The sequence below is a fragment of the Eptatretus burgeri genome, chromosome 9 (assembly GCF_056783735.1).
Source record: "Eptatretus burgeri isolate ZD-2024b chromosome 9, Ebu_testis_v1, whole genome shotgun sequence".
In the NCBI taxonomy this organism is placed as follows: Eukaryota; Metazoa; Chordata; class Myxini; order Myxiniformes; family Myxinidae; genus Eptatretus; species Eptatretus burgeri.
Genome location: NC_140969.1, coordinates 14,625,573 through 14,633,916, shown reverse-complemented (window position 1 = coordinate 14,633,916; position 8,344 = coordinate 14,625,573). Strand labels below are relative to the sequence as shown.

The window sequence follows — 8,344 nt, the reverse complement described above, 5'->3', positions numbered from 1 at the left end:
TCATCTACAAGTGAACCCAATAATAAATTCTCCATACTTCAGTCAAGTTTCTTGGGTTCATCAGACGAATGAGGACAGTGATGATACCTGCTGTTCGGACCCCCCTTTGTGAGGTCCCAATTTTCGTGGTGTGGTGATGTTTTGTAATTTGCACGAGTTGGTGTGTTTTGATTGTTTGAGTGTGTTGGAGTTTGAATATTTTGGAGTGGGAGTGTTTTGGAGTCTTTGGGATGACTCAGCCGATGTTCAAACCGCTGATCTCCCAGACTCAGAGTGGACACTCCAACCGTTACAGCATCGAGTCTGGTTTAAAATAAAAATAAATAATTGATGCCAACTCATTCCACCATGACAGTGAGAGAACACGAAAGCTCGCTTGATGGAGAGGCAAGAGAGAAGGATTTCACACACAATGATACTGTGAAGGTCGTCACTGTAAATCTACGATCAATAGAAGAGGTGTGTGTGCGTGTGTGTGTGTGAGTGTGTGTGTGTGTGTGTGTGTGTGTGTGTGTGTGTGTGTGTGTGTGTGTGTGTGTGTGTGTGTGTGTGTGTGTGTGTGTGTGTGTGTGTGTGTGTGTGGGGGGGGGGGCGACTTTTTGTCTATTAATTTTGTACATCTATTCATTAATTATGCACTTTTGGAATGTCCCTTTTGACCCTTTGTACTGTTGAGACCACTTCCAACTTTGAAAACCTTTTAAGACCCCCAATACCATTAAGACCCTGAAATCCTGGAAAACCCAAAAAACTCAAAAGTCCCTGAGGACCCAACAGTCCAAAAAAATCCCTGAGGATACAAATGTCCCAAAAGTTTCCAGGACCCAAAACACCCAAAGACCTCGAAGATACTGTACATTCCTGTCGACCGTTCAAATATGTTTTGAATGCACAACAAATAATCCTTGAGAATTCTCATGTTTTAAACGCACGCCATGTTAAGGTGTAGGAAGCACCTCAATACGGACTTCTCTGCTCTCTCACGGCATTCTAATTACAAAAGAAACTGGAAGGGCACTCGGCAGAGTGCATGCCTCCGCCACGTAATGCCTGATCCATGAGAACATATTGGGCCCAATACATATTTGAAATATCTTGCGATAGAAAGACATGACAGAAGTGAATCGACATCATGATTTTTTCCAAATCTATTTCTTGAACATTTGAAGAACATTTGATCCATTTCAATACATACACTGGTGTTTAGTGGACTTGACATTTGCAGATTTCAACACTTTTACTCTTTCAAGCAAAGAACTAACGAGTTCCGAAATTTTCTCTTCTGGGATTTCCACCCAGGCCTCATGCAAAAGGTTTTGCAATTCTGCCAATGATGTTGGTTTCTGGACATTTTCTGCACAGCTCGATCCAATTTAGCCCAGAGGTGTTCAATGGGATTCACGTGAGGAGACTGACTGGGCCATGGAAGTCACTTGATCCCATTTCTGTCCTGCCATTCTTTGGTCTTTTTTGCAGTGTGGCAAGGAGCTCCATCTTCCATGAACAGTGTTGTTTTTGACTATCTGACCAGTGGAGAAGGCAGGGAGAAGTCCTTCCTCAAGGATAGAAGTGTGTTTCGTGGAGTTGATATTGCCTGCCCACTCCACAAGCTCTGACCGACCAGTACTCCAGATTGCTCCACACGCCATCACTGAAAAACCACAGTGTTTGACAGTTGGCTGCAATCGGTTCAAAGAGAACTCTTGACTGGGAAGTCTCCAGATCCACACGTGTCCACTGTCAGAAAACTGAGCAAATTGGGACTCATCTGAAAAAACTGACAGTTTTCCAAAACTCCAAGGGTCTGTTGGCCACATCATCAGCCCACTTCGTTCTTTGAATGTTGACTGGTCGAAGAAGACATTTTCTCTGAGCTGCTCTCCCATAGTAGTCCATTTGATGAAGTTACTGCACGACAGTTCTTGAGCTAACTTGGAACTCCTCTGCAACATCTGCTGTCTTGAAACGGGGAGTTTTCTCAATGGATCCCTTGACAGCTCCAAGATACCTTTCTGAGTGCCCAGATCGACAAGAATGGGAAGCTGTGGATTCCTTGCCTTCGCTGGTGAATTGCACAATCACCTGATGATCTGACTCTCGCTGACTCCACCTTCCGATTGTCCAGCAATTCATCCTCTGAAAATCGTAAAGGTCTTGTGCTCTCTGGGTTTGAGGCATAGTTAATTTTCGCACATGACGCAGGATCTCGTTTCTGCAAATAAATCGTTGAATATCAGTCCAAATCACTCAGTAAAACTTGCTTTATACTGATTAAACCAGACGGGGAGCACTCGGGAGAGTGCAAAACCTCTGCCCCCAATACTGCTCGGTCACTCAAGTAAACCTTATATCTTCTTCATTAAATATGATGTCAACAGTGCTGACAGAGTTATCGTTCTTTTCTCCAAAATTTTTTTTTTGGGGGGGGGAGGGTTGGAAATCACTTAAAACATGTAGAAATGCAAAAAAAAATTCTCTATTTTTTTGGGGAGGGGGGGGGAGTGGGTTGGAAATCACTTAAAACATGTAGAGATGCAAAAAAAAAATTTTCTTTCACAATTTTTTTGTGGGGGATGGGTTGGAAATCACTTAAAACATGTAGAAATGCACAAAAAAAATTTTCTTTCACAATTTTTTTGTGGGGGAGTGGGTTGGAAATCACTTAGAACATGTAGAAATGCAAAAAAATCTCTTTTTTTTGGGAGGGGTAATTTTTTTGGGGGGGTTGGAAATCATTTAAAACATGTGGAGATGCAAAAAAAAATTCTCTATTTTTTTGGGGGGGTAACTATTTTTTGGGGTCGGTTGGAAATCACTCAAAACATGTAGAAATGAAAAAAAAATTCTCAAACAATTTTTTTTTGTGGGGGGGTTGGAAATCACTTAAAATATGAAGAAATGCAAAAAAAAAAATATTTTTCTCGAACAATTTTTTTGGGGGGGTTGGAAATCACTGAATACATGCAGAAATGCAAAAAAAAATTTCTTGAACAATTTGGGGGGGGGGCTTAACAATTTTTTGGGGGTGGTTGGAAATCACCAAAAACATACAGAAATGCAAAAAAAATAATTTTTTTTTCTCTGACAATTTTTTTGGGGGGCGGGGACCAAGTCCAAAATTTAATGGCATGATCCTTGGACCATACCTAACCCCCCCCACCAAGTTTCGTCGAAATCCGCCGAGGAGTTTTTCCGTAATACTGTTCACAAACATACAAAAAATAAACCAGTGTCACCCGCAGGTTGACCCGTATCTTGCCAAAAGGTGACGACGTGTGACTTCTTAAAGGTCACACTGAGGTGAACAGAGCTGCTATCCACCAGGAGCGACTCCTTAAGGAATATCTGCTTCTGAGAGATTCCGATGAGAATCGTTCCACAGAGTAACCATGAAAAATATGCTTTTGCCTCACAATGTCACCAAATGACGTCATAATGTCTCAAGCTTGACATATCTAGAAAGCACTCATCGAGGTGTTCAATTTGATGTCCTACACGATATGGTTGCTAAAACTTGAAAAGTTGACCTTGGGGTCAAATATGTTTGACCTCAGGTGCTAACCATGAAGGTCAAGGCCAATCGCCACCAAAAATTAATCAACTGAGTGCCAGACCATGAACTATATTCCCATGAAGTTTGAAGACGATCCGATCAAAATTACTCAAAAAATAAGGGTTTCGTCGATTCCCCTGATTTGCGACAAAGTGACCTTGACCTTTGACCTTGACCTTCAAATTTTTATGCGCTGAAAGAGACCTCTATAGGCCTCTGATATGCGAAGTTACAAAAATTTCCAATGATAACTGTGCTCTGCAGAGTGATTTATATGTGATTACAGACCCAAAAAAAAGAAAACAGAAGAAGGTCAAGGCCAATCGCAACCAAAAATTAATCAGCTGAGCGCCAGACCATGAACAATATTCCCATGAAGTTTGAAGACGATCCGATCAAAATTACTCAAAAAATAAGGGTTTCGTCGACTCCACTAATTTGTGACAAAGTGACCTTAACATTTGACCTTGACCTTCAAAATTTTATGCGCTGAAAGTGACCTCTATAGGCCTCTGATATGCGAAGTTACAAAAATTTCCAATGATAACTGTGCTCTGCAGAATTTTTCATACGTGATTACAAACAAAAAAAAAGCAAAAAACATACAAGCTGACTCACATATCTTGCAAAAACTTCGTTTTGGCAAGATAACAAACAAGCAGTCATCGACTGGTACTTACAAAATCGTCAACTTGACCTCTGACCTTGTCTAATAAAAGCTGTCTCTCGAGAAGGTCGCGACGCAAACCAGAAGTTTCTACGATGATTCTGCACCAAACCATCAAAAATCGAATGTTTTGGATGTTTGACCTCACTGTGACCTTGACCTTTGACCGATTTTGACCAAAATCTAATCAGCGCTAGCTACCACCCTCCTGAATCACGTGGTTTAATTTGACATTGGTAGCTTCTTCCTTTCTCGAGCTATCATTTTTTGGATGTTTGACCTCACTGCGACCTTGACCTTTGACCGATTTTGACCAAAATCTAACGAGCACGAGCCATAACCCTCCTGAATCAGGTGGTGTAATTTGACATTGGTAGCTTCTTCCGTTCTCGAGTTATCTGTACCAAACCATCAAAAATCGAATATTAGACCTCACTTTTACCTTTGACCGATTTCGACCAAAATCGAACCAGCACGAGCCATCACCCTCCTGAATCACGTGGTGTAATTTGACATTGGTAGCTTCTTGCATTCTCGAGTTATCGTGCCTAAAACAAACAAACAAACAAACAGAAACGGAAGTCATCAATATACTGACGAAATCTTTTGATTTCGGAAGTAACAAACAGAAAGGGGTGAAAACAGTAACCTCCGTCATCTTCGAAGATGGCGGAGGTTAATGAATAGATTTAAGGTGTCTATTTACTTTTGTCATGTATCTGTGCAGGACTTTATTGTTTTTGACCCTATCCCTCAATCGTGAAGGATCATTTTAACAATGAAATAATTATCGTATCCAGATTCGGATTCGGATATTCATCAAAATCGAATAATTTCTTCCTTGCGACACACGAACCTGTCCACCAAGTTTCGTCCGAATTCGTCCACAACTTTCTGAGATATTGTGCTGTATATCATTTGTAGCCCAATCTCTCGATGGTGAAGAATTACTGAAAAAAATATCACATTCTGGTTCTGGATCTTCACCGAAATCGGACCAGTTAGTCCTTGTCATGTTCCGAACCTGTCCACAAAGTTTCATCTGAATCCGTCCCAAACTTTTTAGATATCCTTCACACAAACAGACAAACACACACAAAGGGGTGAAAACACAACCTCCTTCACCTTCTGTGGTGGAAGTGATGATGAGATTTCAAAGATGACGGTGTCTCTCTTTTCCCCCGAAGGAGCCAAAACCCAAACGACCCGTTGGTTTAAAAAGAAATGATCTCGACGTGATTTGAACACGCAACCTTCTGATCTGGAGTCAGACGCACTACCATTGTGCCACGAGATCTCATCTACAAGTGAACCCAATAATAAATTCTCCATACTTCAGTCAAGTTTCTTGGGTTCATCAGACGAATGAGGACAGTGATGATACCTGCTATTCGGACCCCCTTTGTGAGGTCCCAATTTTCGTGGTGTGGTGATGTTTTGTAATTTGCACGAGTTGGTGTGTTTTGATTGTTTGAGTGTGTTGGAGTTTGAATATTTTGGAGTGGGAGTGTTTTGGAGTCTTTGGGATGACTCAGCCGATGTTCAAACCGCTGATCTCCCAGACTCAGAGTGGACACTCCAACCGTTACAGCATCGAGTCTGGTTTAAAATAAATAAATAATTGATGCCAACTCATTCCACCATGACAGTGAGAGAACACGAAAGGTCGCTTGATGGAGAGGCAAGAGAGAAGGATTTCACACACAATGATACTGTGAAGGTCGTCACTGTAAATCTACTATCATTAGATGAGGTGTGTGTGTGTGTGTGTGTGTGTGTGTGTGTGTGTGTGTGTGTGTGTGTGTGTGTGTGTGTGTGTGTGTGTGTGTGTGTGTGTGTGTGTGTGTGTGTGTGTGTGTGTGTGTGTGTGTGTGTGTGTGGTCGACTTTTTGTCTCTTATTTATGTACATCTTTTCATTAATTCGGCACTTTTGGAATGTCCCTTTTGACCCTTTGTACTGTTGAGACCACTTCCAACTTTGAAAGCCTTTTAAGACCCCCAAGACCATTAAGACCCCTTAATACCCTGAAGTCCTGGAAGACCCAAAAATCTCAACAGTCCTTGAGGACCTATAAGTCCAAAAAAAATCCCTGATTACACAAACGTTCCAAAAGTTTCCAGGACCCAAAACACCCAAAGACCTCGAAGATACTGTACATTCCTGAAGACCGTTCCATTTTTTTTTCAATGCATAACAAATAATGCGTGAGAATTCCCATGTTTTCAACGCACGCCATGATAAGGTGTAGAAAGCAACTCAATACGGACTTTTCTGCTCTCTCACGGCATTCTAATTACAAAAGAAACTGGAAGGGCACTCGGCAGAGTGCATGCCTCCGCCACGTAATGCCTGATCCATGAGAACATATTGGGCCCAATACATATTTGAAATATCTTGCGATAGAAAGACATGACAGAAGTGAATCGACATCATGATTTTTTCCAAATCTATTTCTTGAACATTTGAAGAACATTTGATCCATTTCAATACATACACTGGTGTTTAGTGGACTTGACATTTGCAGTTTTCAACACTTTTACTCTTTCAAGCAAAGAACTAACGAGTTCCGAAATTTTCTCTTCTGGGATTTCCACCCAGGCCTCATGCAAAAGGTTTTGCAATTCTGCCAATGATGTTGGTTTCTGGACATTTTCTGCACAGCTCGATCCAATTTAGCCCAGAGGTGTTCAATGGGATTCACGTGAGGAGACTGACTGGGCCATGGAAGTCACTTGATCCCATTTCTGTCCTGCCATTCTTTGGTCTTTTTTGCAGTGTGGCAAGGAGCTCCATCTTCCATGAACAGTGTTGTTTTTGACTATCTGACCAGTGGAGAAGGCAGGGAGAAGTCCTTCCTCAAGGATAGAAGTGTGTTTCGTGGAGTTGATATTGCCTGCCCACTCCACAAGCTCTGACCGACCAGTACTCCAGATTGCTCCACACGCCATCACTGAAAAACCACTGTGTTTGACAGTTGGCTGCAATCGTTTCAAAGAGAACTCTTGACTGGGAAGTCTCCAGATCCACATGTGTCCACTGTCAGAAAACTGAGCAAATTGGGACTCATCTGAAAAAACTGACAGTTTTCCAAAACTCCAAGGGTCTGTTGGCCACATCATCAGCCCCCTTCTTTCTTTGAATGTTGACTGGTCGAAGAAGACATTTTCTCTGAGCTGCTCTCCCATCGTAGTCCATTTGATGAAGTTACTGCACAACAGTTCTTGAGCTAACTTGGAACTCCTCTGCAACATCTGCTGTCTTGAAACGGGGAGTTTTCTCAATGGATCCCTTGACAGCTCCAAGATACCTTTCTGGGTGCCCAGATCGACCAGAATAGGAAGCTGTGGATTCCTTGCCTTCGCTGGTGAATTGCACAATCACCTGATTATCTAACTCTGGCTGACTCCACCTTCCGATTGTCCAACAATTCATCCTCTGAAAATCGTAAAGGTCTTGTGCTCCGTGGGTTTGAGGGAAAGTTAATTGTCGCACATGACCCAGGATCTCCTTTCTGCAAACAAATCGTTGAAGATCAGTCCAAATCACTCAGTAAAACTTGCTTTATACAGATTAAATGAATAGATTTAAGGTGTTTATTTACTTTTGTCATGTATCTGTGCAGGACTTTATAGTTTTTGACCCTTTCCCTCAATCGTGAAGGATCATTTTAACAATTAAATAATTATCGTATCCAGATTCGGATTCGGATATTCATCAAATTCGAATAATTTCTTCCTTGCGACACACCGAACCTGTCCACCAAGTTTCGTCCAAATTTGTCCAGAACTTTCTGAGATATTGTGCTGTATATCATTTTAGCCCGATCTCTCAATGGTGACGAATCACTGAAAAAAAAATCACATTCTGGTTCCGGATCTTCACCGAAATCGAATCTGTTCGTCCTTGTCATATTCCAAACCTGTCCACAAAGTTTCTTCCGAATCCGTCCCATACTTTTTGAAATATCCTTCACACAAACAGACAAACACACACAAAGGGGTGAAAACACAACCTCCTTCAACTTCTGTGGTGGAAGCGATGACGAGGTTTCAAAGATGACGGTGTCTCTCTTTTCCCCCGAAGGTGCCAAAACCGAAACTTCCCGTTGGTTTCAAAAGTAAA

General features: G+C 41.8%; 1 non-coding gene across 1 annotated transcript; it reads right to left on the bottom strand.

Moving 5' to 3' along the window:
* Window positions 1-5,445: 5,445 nt before the first annotated feature.
* TRNAW-CCA (transfer RNA tryptophan (anticodon CCA)) lies at window positions 5,446-5,517 on the bottom strand. Its single transcript has one exon. It is a non-coding gene; the product is annotated as a tRNA-Trp (tRNA).
* Between the last annotated feature and the right edge of the window lie 2,827 nt (window positions 5,518-8,344).